This window comes from Ascaphus truei, chromosome 1 (genome assembly GCF_040206685.1).
Source record: "Ascaphus truei isolate aAscTru1 chromosome 1, aAscTru1.hap1, whole genome shotgun sequence".
Classification (NCBI taxonomy): Eukaryota; Metazoa; Chordata; class Amphibia; order Anura; family Ascaphidae; genus Ascaphus; species Ascaphus truei.
In genome coordinates this window covers 553880599-553904789 of record NC_134483.1, presented here as the reverse complement: position 1 = coordinate 553904789, position 24191 = coordinate 553880599, and the positions used below count along the sequence as shown (strand labels likewise).

The 24191-nt window shown below is 48.3% G+C and overlaps 1 protein-coding gene across 2 annotated transcripts in view; it reads left to right on the top strand.

Moving 5' to 3' along the window:
• LOC142467950 (uncharacterized) overlaps positions 1-24191 on the top strand; it is a 45196-nt gene that overhangs the window by 4765 nt on the left and 16240 nt on the right. For both annotated transcript variants that reach the window (XR_012788531.1, XM_075573970.1), the window contains exon 2: positions 21551-21625. The gene's annotated coding sequence lies outside the window, so the exon portion shown is untranslated. The remainder of the gene's footprint in view (positions 1-21550; positions 21626-24191) is intronic.

Below are 24191 nucleotides of genomic sequence, written 5' to 3'. Positions count from 1 at the left end.
AGACACACACACACTGCTCTTACTGACCTGTACCTGAGACACACACACACACACACTGCTCTTACTGACATGTACCTGAGACACACACACACTGCTCTTACTGACCTGTACCTGAGACACACACACACTGCTATTACTGACCTGTACCTGAGACACACACACACTGCTCTTACTGACCTGTACCTGAGACACACACACACACACACACTGCTCTTACTGACCTGTACCTGAGACACACACACACACACACTACTCTTACTGACCTGTACCTGAGACGCACACACACACTGCTCTTACTGACCTGTACCTGAGACGCACACACACACTGCTCTTACTGACCTGTACCTGAGACACACACACACACACACACACACTGCTCTTTCTGACCTGTACCTGAGACACACACACACACACTGCTCTTACTGACCTGTACCTGAGACACACACACACACACACACACTGCTCTTACTGACCTGTACCTGAGACGCACACACACACACACTGCTCTTACTGACCTGTACCTGAGACACACACACACACACACACTGCTCTTACTGACCTGTACCTGAGACACACACACACACTGCTCTTACTGACCTGTACCTGAGACACACACACACACACACTGCTCTTACTGACCTGTACCTGAGACACACACACACACACACACACACACACTGCTCTTACTGACCTGTACCTGAGACACACACACACACACTGCTCTTACTGACCTGTACCTGAGACACACACACACTGCTCTTACTGACCTGTACCTGAGACACACACACACACACACACACACACACACTGCTCTTACTGACCTGTACCTGAGACACACACACACACACACACACTGCTCTTATTGACCTGTACCTGAGACACACACACACTGCTCTTACTGACCTGTACCTGAGACGCACACACACTGCTCTTACTGACCTGTACCTGAGACACACACACACTGCTCTTACTGACCTGTACCTGAGACACACACACACTGCTCTTACTGACCTGTACCTGAGACACACACACACACACTGCTCTTACTGACCTGTACCTGAGACACACACACACACACACTGCTCTTACTGACCTGTACCTGAGACACACACACACACTGCTCTTACTGACCTGTACCTGAGACACACACACACACACTGCTCTTACTGACCTGTACCTGAGACACACACACTGCTCTTACTGACCTGTACCTGAGACACACACACACTGCTCTTACTGACCTGTACCTGAGACACACACACACACTGCTCTTACTGACCTGTACCTGAGACACACACACACACTGCTCTTACTGACCTGTACCTGAGACACACACACTGCTCTTACTGACCTGTACCTGAGACACACACACACACACACACACACTGCTCTTACTGACCTGTACCTGAGATACACACACACTGCTCTTACTGACCTGTACCTGAGACACACACACACACACACACACACACTGCTCTTACTGACCTGTACCTGAGACACACACACACTGCTCTTACTGACCTATACCTGAGACACACACACACACACACACACACACACACACACACAGACTTCTCTTACTGACCTGTACCTGAGACACACACACAGACTTCTCTTACTGACCTGTACCTGAGACACACACACACACACACTGCTCTTACTGACCTGTACCTGAGACACACACACACTGCTCTTACTGACCTGTACCTGAGACACACACACACACACACACACTGCTCTTACTGACCTGTACCTGAGACACACACACACACACACACACTGCTCTTATTGACCTGTACCTGAGACACACACACACTGCTCTTACTGACCTGTACCTGAGACACACACACTGCTCTTACTGACCTGTACCTGAGACACACACACACACACACACACACACTGCTCTTACTGACCTGTACCTGAGACACACACACACACTGCTATTACTGACCTGTACCTGAGACACACACACACTGCTCTTACTGACCTGTACCTGAGACACACACACACACACACTGCTCTTACTGACATGTACCTGAGACACACACACACTGCTCTTACTGACCTGTACCTGAGACACACACACACTGCTATTACTGACCTGTACCTGAGACACACACACACACACACTGCTCTTACTGACATGTACCTGAGACACACACACACTGCTCTTACTGACCTGTACCTGAGACACACACACACTGCTATTACTGACCTGTACCTGAGACACACACACACTGCTCTTACTGACCTGTACCTGAGACACACACACACACACTGCTCTTACTGACCTGTACCTGAGAGACACACACACTGCTCTTACTGACCTGTACCTGAGACACACACACACACACACACTGCTCTTACTGACCTGTACCTGAGACACACACACACACACACACACTACTCTTACTGACCTGTACCTGAGACGCACACACACACTGCTCTTACTGACCTGTACCTGAGACGCACACACACACTGCTCTTACTGACCTGTACCTGAGACACACACACACACACACACACACTGCTCTTTCTGACCTGTACCTGAGACACACACACACACACTGCTCTTACTGACCTGTACCTGAGACACACACACACACACACACACTGCTCTTACTGACCTGTACCTGAGACGCACACACACACACACTGCTCTTACTGACCTGTACCTGAGACACACACACACACACACACTGCTCTTACTGACCTGTACCTGAGACACACACACACACTGCTCTTACTGACCTGTACCTGAGACACACACACACACACTGCTCTTACTGACCTGTACCTGAGACACACACACACACACACACACACACTGCTCTTACTGACCTGTACCTGAGACACACACACACACACTGCTCTTACTGACCTGTACCTGAGACACACACACACTGCTCTTACTGACCTGTACCTGAGACACACACACACACACACACACACACACACACTGCTCTTACTGACCTGTACCTGAGACACACACACACACACACACACACACTGCTCTTATTGACCTGTACCTGAGACACACACACACTGCTCTTACTGACCTGTACCTGAGACGCACACACACTGCTCTTACTGACCTGTACCTGAGACACACACACACTGCTCTTACTGACCTGTACCTGAGACACACACACACTGCTCTTACTGACCTGTACCTGAGACACACACACACACACTGCTCTTACTGACCTGTACCTGAGACACACACACACACACACTGCTCTTACTGACCTGTACCTGAGACACACACACACACTGCTCTTACTGACCTGTACCTGAGACACACACACACACACTGCTCTTACTGACCTGTACCTGAGACACACACACTGCTCTTACTGACCTGTACCTGAGACACACACACACTGCTCTTACTGACCTGTACCTGAGACACACACTGCTCTTACTGACCTGTACCTGAGACACACACACACACTGCTCTTACTGACCTGTACCTGAGACACACACACTGCTCTTACTGACCTGTACCTGAGACACACACACACACACACACACACTGCTCTTACTGACCTGTACCTGAGATACACACACACTGCTCTTACTGACCTGTACCTGAGACACACACACACACACTGCTCTTACTGACCTGTACCTGAGACACACACACACTGCTCTTACTGACCTATACCTGAGACACACACACACACACACACACACACACAGACTTCTCTTACTGACCTGTACCTGAGACACACACACAGACTTCTCTTACTGACCTGTACCTGAGACACACACACACACACACTGCTCTTACTGACCTGTACCTGAGACACACACACACTGCTCTTACTGACCTGTACCTGAGACACACACACACACACACACACTGCTCTTACTGACCTGTACCTGAGACACACACACACACACACACACTGCTCTTATTGACCTGTACCTGAGAAACACACACACTGCTCTTACTGACCTGTACCTGAGACACACACACTGCTCTTACTGACCTGTACCTGAGACACACACACACACACACACACACACTGCTCTTACTGACCTGTACCTGAGACACACACACACTGCTATTACTGACCTGTACCTGAGACACACACACACTGCTCTTACTGACCTGTACCTGAGACACACACACACACACACTGCTCTTACTGACATGTACCTGAGACACACACACACTGCTCTTACTGACCTGTACCTGAGACACACACACACTGCTATTACTGACCTGTACCTGAGACACACACACACTGCTCTTACTGACCTGTACCTGAGACACACACACACACACTGCTCTTACTGACCTGTACCTGAGAGACACACACACTGCTCTTACTGACCTGTACCTGAGACACACACACACACACACACACTGCTCTTACTGACCTGTACCTGAGACACACACACACACACACACACTACTCTTACTGACCTGTACCTGAGACGCACACACACACTGCTCTTACTGACCTGTACCTGAGACGCACACACACACTGCTCTTACTGACCTGTACCTGAGACACACACACACACACACACACACACACACACTGCTCTTTCTGACCTGTACCTGAGACACACACACACACACTGCTCTTACTGACCTGTACCTGAGACACACACACACACACACACACTGCTCTTACTGACCTGTACCTGAGACGCACACACACACACACTGCTCTTACTGACCTGTACCTGAGACACACACACACACACACACACTCACACACTCACACTGCTCTTACTGACCTGTACCTGAGACGCACACACACACACACACACACACACACACACTGCTCTTACTGACCTGTACCTGAGACACACACACACTGCTCTTACAGACCTGTACCTGAGACACACACACACACTGCTATTACTGACCTGTACCTGAGACACACACACACACTGCTCTTACTGACCTGTACCTGAGACACACACACACTGCTCTTACTGACCTGTACCTGAGACACACACACACTGCTCTTACTGACCTGTACCTGAGACACACACACACTGCTCTTACTGACCTGTACCTGAGACACACACACACTGCTCTTACTGACCTGTACCTGAGACACACACACACTGCTCTTACTGACCTGTACCTGAGACACACACACACACACACACTGCTCTTACTGACCTGTACCTGAGACACACACACACTGCTCTTACTGACCTGTACCTGAGACACACACACACACACTGCTCTTACTGACCTGTACCTGAGACACACACACACTGCTCTTACTGACCTATACCTGAGACACACACACACACACACACACACACACACACACACACACACAGACTTCTCTTACTGACCTGTACCTGAGACACACACACAGACTTCTCTTACTGACCTGTACCTGAGACACACACACACACACACTGCTCTTACTGACCTGTACCTGAGACACACACACACTGCTCTTACTGACCTGTACCTGAGACACACACACACACACACACACTGCTCTTACTGACCTGTACCTGAGACACACACACACACACACACACTGCTCTTATTGACCTGTACCTGAGAAACACACACACTGCTCTTACTGACCTGTACCTGAGACACACACACTGCTCTTACTGACCTGTACCTGAGACACACACACACACACACACACACACTGCTCTTACTGACCTGTACCTGAGACACACACACACTGCTATTACTGACCTGTACCTGAGACACACACACACTGCTCTTACTGACCTGTACCTGAGACACACACACACACACACTGCTCTTACTGACATGTACCTGAGACACACACACACTGCTCTTACTGACCTGTACCTGAGACACACACACACTGCTATTACTGACCTGTACCTGAGACACACACACACTGCTCTTACTGACCTGTACCTGAGACACACACACACACACTGCTCTTACTGACCTGTACCTGAGAGACACACACACTGCTCTTACTGACCTGTACCTGAGACACACACACACACACACACACTGCTCTTACTGACCTGTACCTGAGACACACACACACACACACACACTACTCTTACTGACCTGTACCTGAGACGCACACACACACTGCTCTTACTGACCTGTACCTGAGACGCACACACACACTGCTCTTACTGACCTGTACCTGAGACACACACACACACACACACACACACACACACTGCTCTTTCTGACCTGTACCTGAGACACACACACACACACTGCTCTTACTGACCTGTACCTGAGACACACACACACACACACACACTGCTCTTACTGACCTGTACCTGAGACGCACACACACACACACTGCTCTTACTGACCTGTACCTGAGACACACACACACACACACACACTCACACACTCACACTGCTCTTACTGACCTGTACCTGAGACGCACACACACACACACACACACACACACACTGCTCTTACTGACCTGTACCTGAGACACACACACACTGCTCTTACAGACCTGTACCTGAGACACACACACACACTGCTATTACTGACCTGTACCTGAGACACACACACACACTGCTCTTACTGACCTGTACCTGAGACACACACACACTGCTCTTACTGACCTGTACCTGAGACACACACACACTGCTCTTACTGACCTGTACCTGAGACACACACACACTGCTCTTACTGACCTGTACCTGAGACACACACACACTGCTCTTACTGACCTGTACCTGAGACACACACACACTGCTCTTACTGACCTGTACCTGAGACACACACACACACACACACTGCTCTTACTGACCTGTACCTGAGACACACACACACACACACACACTGCTCTTACTGACCTGTACCTGAGACACACACACACACACACTGCTCTTACTGACCTGTACCTGAGACACACACACACACACACACACACACACACACTGCTCTTACTGACCTGTACCTGAGACACACACACACACACACACACACACACACACACACTGCTCTTACTGACCTGTACCTGAGACACACACATACACACACACACACACTGCTCTTACTGACCTGTACCTGAGACACACACACACACACACTGCTCTTACTGACCTGTACCTGAGACACACACACACACACACTGCTCTTACTGACCTGTACCTGAGACACACACACACACACACACACACACACACTGCTCTTACTGACCTGTACCTGAGACACACACACACACACACACACACACACTGCTCTTACTGACCTGTACCTGAGACACACACACACACACACACACACACACACACAGCTCTTACTGACCTGTACCTGAGAGACACACACACACACACACACACACACTGCTCTTACTGACCTGTACCTGAGACACACACACACACTGCTCTTACTGACCTGTACCTGAGACACACACACACACACTGCTCTTACTGACCTGTACCTGAGACACACACACACACTGCTCTTACTGACCTGTACCTGAGACACACACACACACACACACACACACACACACACTGCTCTTACTGACCTGTACCTGAGACACACACACACACACTGCTCTTACTGACCTGTACCTGAGACACACACACACACACACACACACTGCTCTTACTGACCTGTACCTGAGACACACACACACACTGCTCTTACTGACCTGTACCTGAGACACACACACACACACACTGCTCTTACTGACCTGTACCTGAGACACACACACACACACACACACACACTGCTCTTACTGACCTGTACCTGAGACACACACACACACACTGCTCTTACTGACCTGTACCTGAGACACACACACACTGCTCTTACTGACCTGTACCTGAGACACACACACACACACACACACTGCTCTTACTGACCTGTACCTGAGACGCACACACACACACACTGCTCTTACTGACCTGTACCTGAGACACACACACACACACACACACTCACACACTCACACTGCTCTTACTGACCTGTACCTGAGACGCACACACACACACACACACACACACACACTGCTCTTACTGACCTGTACCTGAGACACACACACACTGCTCTTACAGACCTGTACCTGAGACACACACACACACTGCTCTTACTGACCTGTACCTGAGACACACACACACACTGCTCTTACTGACCTGTACCTGAGACACACACACACTGCTCTTACTGACCTGTACCTGAGACACACACACACTGCTCTTACTGACCTGTACCTGAGACACACACACACTGCTCTTACTGACCTGTACCTGAGACACACACACACTGCTCTTACTGACCTGTACCTGAGACACACACACACTGCTCTTACTGACCTGTACCTGAGACACACACACACACACACACTGCTCTTACTGACCTGTACCTGAGACACACACACACACACACACACTGCTCTTACTGACCTGTACCTGAGACACACACACACACACACACTGCTCTTACTGACCTGTACCTGAGACACACACACACACACACACACACACACACACACTGCTCTTACTGACCTGTACCTGAGACACACACACACACACACACACACACACACACTGCTCTTACTGACCTGTACCTGAGACACACACATACACACACACACACACTGCTCTTACTGACCTGTACCTGAGACACACACACACACACACTGCTCTTACTGACCTGTACCTGAGACACACACACACACACACTGCTCTTACTGACCTGTACCTGAGACACACACACACACACACACACACACACACTGCTCTTACTGACCTGTACCTGAGACACACACACACACACACACACACTGCTCTTACTGACCTGTACCTGAGACACACACACACACACACACACACACACACACACAGCTCTTACTGACCTGTACCTGAGAGACACACACACACACACACACACACACTGCTCTTACTGACCTGTACCTGAGACACACACACACACTGCTCTTACTGACCTGTACCTGAGACACACACACACACACTGCTCTTACTGACCTGTACCTGAGACACACACACACACTGCTCTTACTGACCTGTACCTGAGACACACACACACACACACACACACACACACACTGCTCTTACTGACCTGTACCTGAGACACACACACACACACTGCTCTTACTGACCTGTACCTGAGACACACACACACACACACACACTGCTCTTACTGACCTGTACCTGAGACACACACACACACTGCTCTTACTGACCTGTACCTGAGACACACACACACACACACTGCTCTTACTGACCTGTACCTGAGACACACACACACACACACACACACTGCTCTTACTGACCTGTACCTGAGACACACACACACACACTGCTCTTACTGACCTGTACCTGAGACACACACACACTGCTCTTACTGACCTGTACCTGAGACACACACACACACACACTGCTCTTACTGACCTGTACCTGAGACACACACACACACACACTGCTCTTATTGACCTGTACCTGAGACACACACACACTGCTCTTACTGACCTGTACCTGAGACACACACACACTGCTCTTACTGACCTGTACCTGAGACGCACACACACTGCTCTTACTGACCTGTACCTGAGACACACACACACTGCTCTTACTGACCTGTACCTGAGACACACACACACTGCTCTTACTGACCTGTACCTGAGACACACACACACACACTGCTCTTACTGACCTGTACCTGAGACACACACACACACACTGCTCTTACTGACCTGTACCTGAGACACACACACACACTGCTCTTACTGACCTGTACCTGAGACACACACACACACACTGCTCTTACTGACCTGTACCTGAGACACACACACTGCTTTTACTGACCTGTACCTGAGACACACACACACTGCTCTTACTGACCTGTACCTGAGACACACACACACACTGCTCTTACTGACCTGTACCTGAGACACACACACACACTGCTCTTACTGACCTGTACCTGAGACACACACACTGCTCTTACTGACCTGTACCTGAGACACACACACACACACACACACACTGCTCTTACTGACCTGTACCTGAGATACACACACACTGCTCTTACTGACCTGTACCTGAGACACACACACACACACACACACTGCTCTTACTGACCTGTACCTGAGACACACACACACTGCTCTTACTGACCTGTACCTGAGACACACACACACACACACACAGACTTCTCTTACTGACCTGTACCTGAGACACACACACAGACTTCTCTTACTGACCTGTACCTGAGACACACACACACACACACACTGCTCTTACTGACCTGTACCTGAGACACACACACACACACACACACTGCTCTTACTGACCTGTACCTGAGACACACACACACTGCTCTTACTGACCTGTACCTGAGACACACACACACACACACACACTGCTCTTACAGACCTGTACCTGAGACACACACACACACACTGCTCTTACTGACCTGTACCTGAGACACACACACACTGCTCTTACTGAGCTGTACCTGAGACACACACACACACTGCTATTACTGACCTGTACCTGAGACACACACACACACACTCTGCTCTTACTGACCTGTACCTGAGACACACACACACACACACACACACACACTGCTCTTGCTGACCTGTACCTGAGACACACACACACACACACACTGCTCTTACTGACCTGTACCTGAGACACACACACACTGCTCTTACTGACCTGTACCTGAGACACACACACACACACTGCTCTTACTGAACTGTACCTGAGACACACACACACACACTGCTCTTACTGACCTGTACCTGAGACACACACACACACACACACTGCTCTTACTGAACTGTACCTGAGACACACACACACACACACACACTGCTCTTACTGACCTGTACCTGAGACACACACACACACACTGCTCTTACTGACCTTTACCTGAGACACACACACACACACTGCTCTTACTGACCTGTACCTGAGACACACACACACTGCTCTTACTGACCTGTACCTGAGACACACACACACACACACACTGCTCTTACTGACCTGTACCTGAGACACACACACACACACACTGCTCTTACTGACCTGTACCTGAGACACACACACACTGCTCTTACTGACCTGTACCTGAGACGCACACACACACACACACACTGCTCTTACTGACCTGTACCTGAGACACACACACACACTGCTCTTACTGACCTGTACCTGAGACACACACACACACTGCTCTTACTGACCTGTACCTGAGACACACACACACTGCTCTTACTGACCTGTACCTGAGACACACACACACTGCTCTTACTGACCTGTACGTGAGACACACACACACTGCTCTTACTGACCTGTACCTGAGACACACACACACTGCTCTTACTGACCTGTACCTGAGACACACACACACACACTGCTCTTACTGACCTGTACCTGAGACACACACACACACACACTGCTCTTACTGACCTGTACCTGAGACACACTCACACACACACTGCTCTTACTGACCTGTACCTGAGACACACACACACACACACACTGCTCTTACTGATCTGTACCTGAGACACACACACTGCTCTTACTGACCTGTACCTGAGACACACACACACTGCTCTTACTGACCTGTACCTGAGACACACACACACACACAAACACACACTGCTCTTACTGACCTGTACCTGAGACACACACACACACACACACACACACTGCTCTTACTGACCTGTACCTGAGACACACACACTGCTCTTACTGACTTGTACCTGAGACACACACACACACACACACACACACACACACACTCACACTGCTCTTACTGACCTGTACCTGAGACACACACACACTGCTCTTACTGACCTGTACCTGAGACACACACACACACTGCTCTTACTGACCTGTACCTGAGACGCAAACACACACACACACACACTGCTCTTACTGAACTGTACCTGAGACGCAAACACACACACACACACACTGCTCTTACTGAACTGTACCTGAGACACACACACACTGCTCTTATTGACCTGTACGTGAGACACACACACACACTCTGCTCTTACTGACCTGTACCTGAGACTCACACACACACACACTGCTCTTACTGACCTGTACCTGAGACACACACACACACTGCTCTTTCTGACCTGTACCTGACACACACACTGCCCTTACTGACCTGTACCTGAGACACACACACACTGCTCTTACTGACCTGTACCTGAGACACACACACACTGCTCTTACTGACCTGTACCTGAGACACACACACACTGCTCTTACTGACCTGTACTTGAGACACACACACACTGCTCTTACTGACCTGTACCTGAGACACACACACACACACTGCTCTTACTGACCTGTACCTGAGACGCACACACACTGCTCTTACTGACCTGTACCTGAGACGCACACACACACTGCTCTTACTGACCTGTATCTGAGACACACACACTGCTCTTACTGACCTGTATCTGAGACACACACACACACTGCTCCTACTGACCTGTACCTGAGACACACACACACTGCTCTTACTGACCTGTACCTGAGACGCACACACACACTGCTCTTACTGACCTGTATCTGAGACACACACACACTGCTCTTACTGACCTGTATCTGAGACACACACACTGCTCTTACTTACCTGTATCTGAGACACACACACACACTGCTCTTACTGACCTGTACCTGAGACACACACACACACTGCTCTTACTGACCTGTACCTGAGACGCACACACACACTGCTCTTACTGACCTGTATCTGAGACGCACACACACACTGCTCTTACTGACCTGTATCTGAGACGCACACTACTCTTACTGACCTGTACCTGAGACACACACACACACACACACACACACACACACACACACACTGCTCTTACTGACCTGTACCTGAGACACACACACACTGCTCTTACTGACCTGTACCTGAGACACACACACACTGCTCTTACTGACCTGTACCTGAGACACACACACACACACACTGCTCTTACTGACCTGTACCTGAGACATACACACACTGCTCTTACTGACCTGTACCTGAGACACACACACACTGCTCTTGCTGACCTGTACCTGAGACACACACACACACTGCTCTTACTGACCTGTACCTGAGACACACACACACTGCTCTTACTGACCTGTACCTGAGACACACACACACTGCTCTTACTGACCTGTACCTGAGACACACACACACACACACACACACACTGCCCTTACTGACCTGTACCTGAGAAACACACACACACTGCTCTTACTGACCTGTACCTGAGTCGCACACACACTGCTCTTACTGACCTGTACCTGAGTCGCACACACACACTGCTCTTACTGACCTTTACCTGAGACACACACACTGCTCTTACTGACCTGTACCTGAGACACACACACACTGCTCTTACTGACCTGTACCTGAGACACACACACACACACACTGCTCTTACTGACCTGTACCTGAGACACACACACACACACTGCTCTTACTGACCTGTACCTGAGACACACACACACACTGCTCTTACTGACCTGTACCTGAGACACACACACACACACACACACACACACACACACACACTGCTCTTACTGACCTGTACCTGAGACACACACACACACACACACACTGCTCTTACTGACCTGTACCTGAGACACACACACACTGCTCTTACTGACCTGTACCTGAGACACACACACACTGCTCTTACTGACCTGTACCTGAGACACACAGACACTGCTCTTACTGACCTGTACCTGAGACACACACACACTGCTCTTACTGACCTGTACCTGAGACACACACACACTGCTCTTACTGACCTGTACCTGAGACACACACACACACTGCTCTTACTGACCTGTACCTGAGACACACACACACACACTGCTCTTACTGACCTGTACCTGAGACACACACACTGCTCTTACTGACCTGTACCTGAGACACACACACACACACACACTGCTCTTACTGAACTGTACCTGAGACGCACACACACTGCTCTTACTGACCTGTACCTGAGACACACACACACACACACACACACACTGCTCTTACTGACCTGTACCTGAGACACACACACTGCTCTTACTGACCTGTACCTGAGACACACACACACACTGCTCTTACTGACCTGTACCTGAGACACACACACACACACTGCTCTTACTGACCTGTACCTGAGACACACACACACTGCTCTTACTGACCTGTACCTGAGACACACACACTGCTCTTACTGACCTGTACCTGAGACACACACACACACACACACACACACACACACTGCTCTTACTTGTACCTGAGACACACACACACACACTGCTCTTACTGAGCTGTACCTGAGACACACACACACACTGCTCTTACTGACCTGTACCTGAGACACACACACACACACACACTGCTCTTACTGACCTGTACCTGAGACACACACACACACTGCTCTTACTGACCTGTACCTGAGACACACACACACTGCTCTTACTGACCTGTACCTGAGACAAATACACACACACACTGCTCTTACTGACCTGTACCTGAGACACACACACACTGCTCTTACTGACCTGTACCTGAGACACACACACACTGCTCTTACTGACCTGTACCTGAGACACACACTGCTCTTACTGACCTGTACCTGAGACACACACACACACTGCTCTTACTGACCTGTACCTGAGTCGCACACACACTGCTCTTACTGACCTGTACCTGAGTCGCACACACACTGCTCTTACTGACCTGTACCTGAGTCGCACACACACACTGCTCTTACTGACCTGTACCTGAGACACACACACACTGCTCTTACTGACCTGTACCTGAGACACACACACACTGCTCTTACTGACCTGTACCTGAGACACACACACACACACACACACACACACACACACACTGCTCTTACTGACCTGTACCTGAGACACACACACACACTGCTCTTACTGACCTGTACCTGAGACACACACACACACACACTGCTCTTACTGACCTGTACCTGAGACACACACACACACACTGCTCTTACTGACCTGTACCTGAGACACACACACACACACTGCTCTTACTGACCTGTACCTGAGACACACACACACTGCTCTTACTGACCTGTACCTGAGACACACACACACACACTGCTCTTACTGACCTGTACCTGAGACGCACACACACTGCTCTTACTGACCTGTACCTGAGACACACACACACACACACACACACACTGCTCTTACTGACCTGTACCTGAGACACACACACACACTGCTCTTACTGACCTGTACCTGAGACACACACACACTGCTCTTACTGACCTGTACCTGAGACACACACACTGCTCTTACTGACCTGTACCTGAGACACACACACACACACACACTGCTCTTACCTGTACCTGAGACACACACACACACACTGCTCTTACTGAGCTGTACCTGAGACACACACACACACTGCTCTTACTGACCTGTACCTGAGACACACACACACACACACACACTGCTCTTACTGACCTGTACCTGAGACACACACACACACTGCTCTTACTGACCTGTACCTGAGACACACACACACTGCTCTTACTGACCTGTACCTGAGACACACACACACACTGCCCTTACTGACCTGTACCTGAGACACACACACACTGCTCTTACTGACCTGTACCTGAGACACACACACACACACACAGCTCTTACTGACCTGTACCTGAGACATACACACACACTGCTCTTACTGACCTGTACCCGAGACACACACACTGCTCTTACTGACCTGTACCCGAGACACACACACTGCTCTTACTGACCTGTACCTGAGACACACACACAGCTCTTACTGACCTGTACCCGAGACACACACACTGCTCTTACTGACCTGTACCTGAGACACACACACTGCTCTTACTGACCTGTACCTGAGACACACACACACACACACACTGCTCTTACTGACCTGTACCTGAGACACACACACACACACACACTGCACTTACTGACCTGTACCTGAGACACACACACACACACACACACACTGCACTTACTGACCTGTACCTGAGACACACACACACACACACACACTACTCTTACTGACCTGTATCTGAGACACACACACACACACACACACTGCTCTTACTGACCTGTACCTGAGAGACACACACACACACACACAGATCTGGCTAGGGTTCCTTATGTATGCTAGAGTGCTGTGTATTCTGCGTATTAGGGATTGTTTATACTGGCACATTCTGTTAAAGCAGCGACATTTAGGGTGCTTTGGTTCATTTGGACAGTGACTCACCATACTCACTGGTCCAAACTGCAACATACATTAATAGATGATATTTGCTGTCAGCATTCATTGATCCAGAACACCACATTCAGTGTTCATATGAAGGATCTAAACGTTTAATTCTTATTTTATCACCCATTATTTTAAATTATTTGAATAAAGTGTATGTTTTAAAGTGTTCACCACACCACCTGTGTGTTTAGAGCGCCCTTACTAGGTTCCCTCTCTCCGGTCTGTTGAGTTCATAGTACAGACAGATGCTTCTCATGTGGGCTTAGGGCCTGTCCTGTCCCAAGAATATAAGGGGGAGGAACACCCCGTTTACTTTTTGAGCAGAAAACTAATCCCACAAGAAAATAACTATTCAATAGTGGAAAAAAATGTCTGGCAATTAAATGGGCTTTAGCGGCTCTTCGGTATTACTTGTAAGGCTGCGCTTATAGTGACGGCGACGCGATGTTGCGGCAAAACAAATGTATTGCGGCAGTCGCGTGCGCTTATAGTAAGCGGGGAGCGACGCTGGCAGCGCGAATTTGTGAAGCCGGTCAAATTTGATTGGTTCAGAGGCTGTCGACACTTGACAGCCTCTGAACCAATCAAAGACCCGGTCACCCGTGACGTTGCCGTAAAGCGGACTACAGATTTCGCTAGCAGCGACGTCATCCGTCGCGCGCACTATAAGTGCGGCCTAAGGCTACGCTTATAGTGGTGGCGACAGTCCCTGGAAAATCAAATACCGATCGCAACCAATCCGGCGATGCGTCGCACTTACTATAAGCGCACGAGACGGCGGCAATGCATTTGTTTTGCCGCGACGTCACCGGCACTATAAGCGCAGCATTAGGAAGAAAACTCCGGTTAATTACAGATCAGTTATATAGCTTAATTTAGGGTAATCCGCTCGCCACAAATAGAACGATGTATTTAGTAGTTAGTAAAATCCAGCTGGTGCATAGGGATAAAGTTATGTATACACACACACACACACACACACACACACACACACACACACACACACACTGGTGCATAGGGATAAAGTTATGTATTCACACAAATTGGAAGATCACAGGGTCTCCCAAAGATCCCTACTGATTGCACTCAATAGCTGCTGGAATATAGGGGGTTAAATGCTCCCCAACATAATGTCAACTTGGCTGTATAAGTACATTTTTAGATACATGAAGTAACTGCTCCCAAAACTTAGAGGAATTCATACTCTTTTTTTTGTGATCACTTTGTTGTTTTTGCCATCCTCTAGTATGGCCAATAGTTCCTTCTGAAAGATTACGGTTGGGTCACCCTCAAGTATGCGATAACATGTCCGATCGGCCAACAGTCTCTGGCACTCAGCCACATACATTGTTTTGTCCATTACTACCACATTGCCACCTTTGTCCGATGGTTTTATGACCAATGTGTCGTCAGTACTCAGTTCCCAAGTGCAGTTTTCTCATTAACAGTCAGGTTAAAAATACTTGTTGTGTTGTCTATCCTTTCAAGATCCCGTGTAACGAGTTCGGTAAAGACCTGTACATGTGCACTCACTTCGTGTGGAGGTGTGAAAGTAGATTTGGCTTTCAAATTAGTAAAAGGGCCTTCCCCTGGTGGTCTATTCCCTTCCTCTAACAGTTCACTAAGTAAATCCAAGTTATCTGGATCGGTGGGGCCCAGATCTTCTAGAGAGGTGTGTTGTATGTTCCGCTGTTGTCTCCCAGCAAAGAATGTGTGGAGAAGTAGTTTCCTTGAGAACAGGTTTAGATCTTTGATTGATTGTTTCAAATATATTCATTTTACTAGTGTGGCAAAAGGACAGCCCTTTAGACAACACATTAATGTGATCCACATTTAGTTCTTTTGATGATAAATTTAAAACCTGTGTTGTTTGTTTGTTTTTGCTCCGGTTGGGCTTCCTTTGTTCCTGTTCCTTGTACCCCCACACCTTCCTGTCTCTTAGCTTCCCTGATCCCCTCCTTGTCTTCCTCCTGTGATGTTGCTGAGGTAGGAAGGCCCCTCCAGATCTAAAAAACTCACAGTATTGGTAGATGTACTTGGTGTATTTGTAGTTGGTCTCGGCTCAGTACTCGGTTCTAATTGACTGTTGGCCGATCGGACATGTTATCGCATACTTGAGGGTGACCCAACCGTAATCTTTCAGAAGGAACTATTGGCCATACTAGAGGATGGCAAAAACAACACAGTGATCACAAAAGAAGAGTTTGAATTCCTCTATGTGAAAAAACCTAGAATAGCAACATTTTATCAGCTACCCAAGATACATAAGTGCAGACTCCCACCGCCAGTTTTTGGCATTGGCAATTTGACATCTAATGCCAGTGTTTTATGTTGATAGGCTGTTACGTCCTTTTTGTCAGTGCCTTGCCATCATATCTTCGTGACACAAAGGATGTGCTGCTGAAACTTGAAGATGTATTTACTGACCCTAGTACACTCTTGGTTGGGTTGGATGTTGAGGGACTGTACACGAGCATACCCCACCCCGTTGGCATGAGGGCAGTAGCACATTTTCTGAGATCAAGAGGTCAGGACGTGGTGATACACAACGATTTCATTCTTCAACTATTGGACCTTACCCTAACAAAGAATTACTTTATGTTTAATAATAAATATTACCATCAGATGCAGGGCACCACCATGGGGACCACATGTGCTCCCACCTACGCGAACTTATATCTTGGCTGGTGGGAGGAGACTGTGGTCTTCAGCGAGGCCCTGGAAATGTATACCAGCTACATAGTTATGGGTAAGGTTCATGGACGATCAACCTAATCAGGTTTTTAGTGGTACTGCCCTCCCACAGTGTTGGGAGCAGTTACTTCATGTATCTAAAAATGTACTTATGCAGCCAAGTTGACATTATGTTGGGGAGTATTTAACCCCCTAAATTCCAGCAGCTATTGAGGGCAATCAGTAGGGATCTTTGGGAGACCCTGTGATCTTCTAATTTGTGTGTTTAATTACAGACCATGCTCCACTTACTGGGATGTCCCAGAATAAAGAGAAAAACTGAAGGGTGTCCAGGTGGTTCCTTAGTCTCCAGCCCTTTAATGTCACTGTGGAACACAGGGCAGATCTGAAACAGGGAAATGCTGATGGGCTCTCTAGGGTAAACTCTTTGATGTCCATGGTCGCTCACCCCAATAGGAATGAGTTGGAGGGGGGGGGGGGGATATGTGAAAGGAAAGGTGGTGAAGTTGTGGATGGGAGGTACATAAACCCTGCATTTGCAAATTATACATATATATATATATATATAGTCAGATAAGGCAGTTGGCACTCCAATAGGTGCTGTTAAGCCACAGGTGCACGTCCCATATAGAGAATGTAGTTATACGTTACCGTTCCAAGGATTGGTAAACAAGAGACAGCACTCAATGTTGAAGATCAAAGTGTATTAGTGAAAGCAAAAATACATCCAGAAACCCAACGTTTCGGTCCTACAGAATGGGACCTTCCTCAGGGGGATATCCCCCTGAGGAAGGTCCCATTCTGTAGGACCGAAACGTTGGGTTTCTGGATGTATTTTTGCTTTCACTAATACACTTTGATCTTCAACATTGAGTGCTGTCTCTTGTTTACCAATCCTTGGAACGGTAACGTATAACTATATATATATATATATTTACACTGTATATATGTCTCAAATAATGGTTGTGTGTGTATGTCTGCTGGACAGCTCATTGTCCTGCAGGCCAGGCAGGGAGAAGAGACACACACGCACACTCTCCTCACACCATGACCGCGTGCGCCTCTGACCAACACCGCACACCCCTCTCCCGGTGGCCGTCACTCTCCCCCCTCAGCCGGACAGGCACCGCACCTTCCCTGCTGCGAGCTTACCGGTGGCTCGCGCTCACAGGTGCAGAGAGGGGGCGCATGCGCAGCGCTCCCCGGACGGGAGGAGGGAGAGCAGAGAAGGGCTAGGCGCGTGACAATCGGAGGAGCGCGGGAGAGAGGAGCGGTGCTGTGAGTCCTGGCAGAGGGGAGGGGCTGTGTGGTCCTGTAACACGGGAGGGGGCTTTGTGTGTGTGTGTGGGGGGGGAGGTGGGGACACAGTGTGTGTGTGGGGGGGGGGACAGTGTGTGTGTGTGTGGGGGGGGGAACGACCGACAGTGTGTGTGGGTGGGGGGGAAATGTGTGTGGGGGGGGGACTGTGTGTGGTGGGAAGGATGACTGTGTGTGTGTGGGGGGGGGCAGTGTGTGTGTGTGTGGGGGGGGAAACTGTGTGTGTGTGTGTGTGTGTGTGTGTAGAACACTGTGGGGGGGGGACGGAGCTGCGCAGGGGGGAGAGGGGGAACACAAACAGAGAGGGGGGAGCAGAGAAACAGACAGGGGGAGTGGAGAGAGAGGGGGAGCGGGAAATTGTACTCCCTGGCAACGCCGGGTCTCTCAGCTAGTCCCTACTAAGGGTTAAAGGCCAGGGAAGGTTCCGGCTGGATCATATATATATATATATATATCTATATATATATATATATATATATATATATATATATATAGATATATATATATATATATAGATATGATTATATATATATATATATATATATATATATATATATATATAATCATATCTATTTTGTATATATGAAGAGAACAGCTTGGGCTGTTAAGGCGGGGCCTGATACACATTGATACTTTGTATAGATTATTCGTATCTATTCATTTCTTTATTCATGTTTCACTAGAAGACATATGTTTTAAGTTTAAATTGCAGCAGCTTTGAATAACCATCTTATACGGATGGTGTGAATTTATGCCATACAGATGGCTATTGGGTATTTTAATTAACTCTGGCTATATCTCACCACTAATTATGAACAGGGTTTATCTAATGAGTGGTACTTATTACTATTCACTAAGGTCCTGGATTGTACCAATACTTTACAAAATTGTTTATATGTCCTTGCTGTCAGAATAATTATTTACATTATGCGTCTGTTATAATATGCATTCACTACTACTATTATAATTGTCGTCTAATACTTAATGTCACTCACAATGTCCAATTAAGGCATTTTTTGTTATGTCTAATTCCTTGCACATGTTGTATACTAATTAGAGTTGGCAGCGGAGGCGGCGAGGATTACGCCGTACCCTCCCGCTTCCGTCGCCATACTCCTTGAGAAAAGCAGTGCTGCTTGAAACGCGTGGGAGGGGGTTCCTCCTCCTCCTCCTCGCCTGCGGATGTAGTATCCATGTTATGTTGCTGGCGAGTTCGGCTTCTCCTGGGGGCGGCGTTCCCGCTGATCATCTATTTGTTTTCTTCCGTTTTGCTGATTGGAGTAGACGCCATGGAGGGACGCTGATCACCTATCCAGGGTGCACCGCATTGCCAGGAGGACAAGGGAACGGTGAATTACCGTGAGTACATGGGGGACGCGACACCGGACACTATATCAAGACACGGGTGTTTTGTGCAGCCGCGGCTGACTTGCCTGGGATTAACCATTTCCTGCTCTTGGCCTTATTGTTAGGTATGGGGGTCTGCACAGGGTCCTATTCCCATATACACCTCCTACATTTGGCACGTTAAACTCTATGCTCCGCTCTTTTATATGTGACGTTGGAATTGATTACTGTTTGTGTTCCTGGAGCTTATTGTCTTTTTTTGTCTTTGGTGTCTATCATATCTGTCTGTCTGTCATAATACAACTATATTATTGAGAGGTAGGGTTAATAGCAGGCCAGACCTATTAACAGCATCCATATTTACTCCTAGCGCCACAATGAGCACTAATCTTATCCTTTAATACATCTATATTTATAGCGGCAGAAGAACGAGGTGTGATCAGAATTACATAGCATGTCTGGTCACTGGGTGTTTGCTGTTTCAGCATTTACACAAATTAGCATATATTCTTGCAGAACTGAGCTGAATGGTTAAACAGGAGAAAATGTTTCTTTCCAAGGGCACAATCTCTGCCTGGTGGCCTCCTGTTTAACCTTTGGCTTCCTGTTTAACCTTTGGCTTCCTGTTTAACCTTCGCGGAGTGATAACAGGAATAGAGCAAACAAAGGCAGTCTATAATTAGATAAGCAAATTGACCCTAAGGTTAAACATCTTACCCAAGATCCACTTCTGTACTGAGCAAGAGTCTGAATATTTATTCCACAGTTACCCCCTTTTGAGGCTTACAGCCTCACTGACACTTCAGACCTGTATTTCCATTAACCTCTCAATCTCTTAACCTAGGCTCATACTTTTCTCTTACCTGATACTTTGTGCTACAATTTTGTTTCTTGCGGGGTTGTTTCAATCGGGGAAGGTGGGAGCACATACAACATCCTAACCTGCACAGCACATATAGAGCAATAGCTCTGATCAGTGTGGACAAAACAGCCAGAAAGGGTTTTATCCAGAGTAACCAGGAGGAAAACATTCCTGAAAGCCAAGAGATAAGGCTCCATCCTTCCTCTATATGGCGTTGGGCAACAGCGTCCCTGATATGTGTAACAATATAATGAATAGAACTTTTATTGGGTATATAGGTACAGCACTCTCTCCCTATAAGGGCACACGACCCCCTTTCTCTGCCTACATATACTCCAATGCCATTCGATTCTGTAGGGCTACAGTACGTATAGCAGCCATTTCAGTAGTTATTTGTCCCAAAGCATCGGCAGTGTTGTTGCTGATTTGTTCCAGCAGGTTGGAAAGGTCCCGTATCCCGTGATAAGCAGGACGCATGGTACCATAAGTGGGAAGCAAAGGAGGCGACCGCTTTAGTACGGGATGTAGGCTCGTACTGCACTGTCCTTTTATGTCTGTGTAGACCTGGGTCATTGTCTGTCCCATTCAGATAAGTGAGATGTCTCATAGCCAGAGGGATCTATCCATGGTGGCATGATCCAGACCAGTTAGTGGGTAACCAAGGGTAGGCATGATTCCCACAAATAAAATAAGTCCCTTGGGAGGCCAGCAGTCCCTTTAAACATCATTGCACCCTCGACTGAAAAGCTGAAGAACAGATATGATGGGTATTATTGAAGGTAATGCTTAGGGTGCTGTTTTACTTTAATGACCAAGTATAATGGCACCGACTTCGTCCCATGAATTTGGAACCATTGTTGGTATAACAGAGCAGTCTCAGAGCTGGTGTTGCAAGCTGTATCGGGGGAGGTCCTCTTTGTCCTTGTGAGGGGTTTGGCATGTGGAAGGAATCAAAAATATTGATGCTGGTGTTTGGGCAATGATGCCCACAGTCCAAATCTATGTCCTCTGTTGCTGAAAGGAAGATGAGCACAAATCCAACAGTTAGAGACATTCAGTATCACGGGAGACCAGGACTTTTAACAAATGTATACCGTGATCATTCACTAGCCGAAACAAGGTAGTAGAACAAAATGAAGTTTATTTGGGTAAACCCGCGTACAGACGAAATACATACTTACTGAGGGTGAAAACTAGGCTCAAATAGGTGCAGAGCGCCTGTTGCTGAAGACTTGCACTGACCGGGAAATCCCTCCCGGCTTCCTGCTCCCCTTTTCGGCTAAAAACCTTAGCCACGACCACTACGTTCTAAAACGAGAGCTTGGACTTCGCGTCTGACTTAGCCTTAGCTCGGCAATCTTTCCTAGCTGCGAAAATGAAGACGGTTGCTCTGCTATTTGCAACAGGGCAACTTTGATAAGCCCGCCTGTGCATCTCCAGCCCAAGTCACAGCATGGTCTGGTTCTCCTTACATACCTTCCGCTGTTCTGTGTTCAGCAGGGAAGTAGGAGGAGCGACCAGAGCGTGGGATTCCCTCGCACTAGCCAATGGGAATAGGGGCTCGTCCTTTGGCTGATGTCAGAGGAGGAGGTGTGCCAAGCCGGCTCGAAAAGCCTGGTGGGCGGGGGTACCCTGAGGCTGTAGCACTAGCCACCATCGACGCTAGGGCAGTAGCTAAAGCATTGTTGGTTATCTTCACTAGATTAGGTTTCGCTA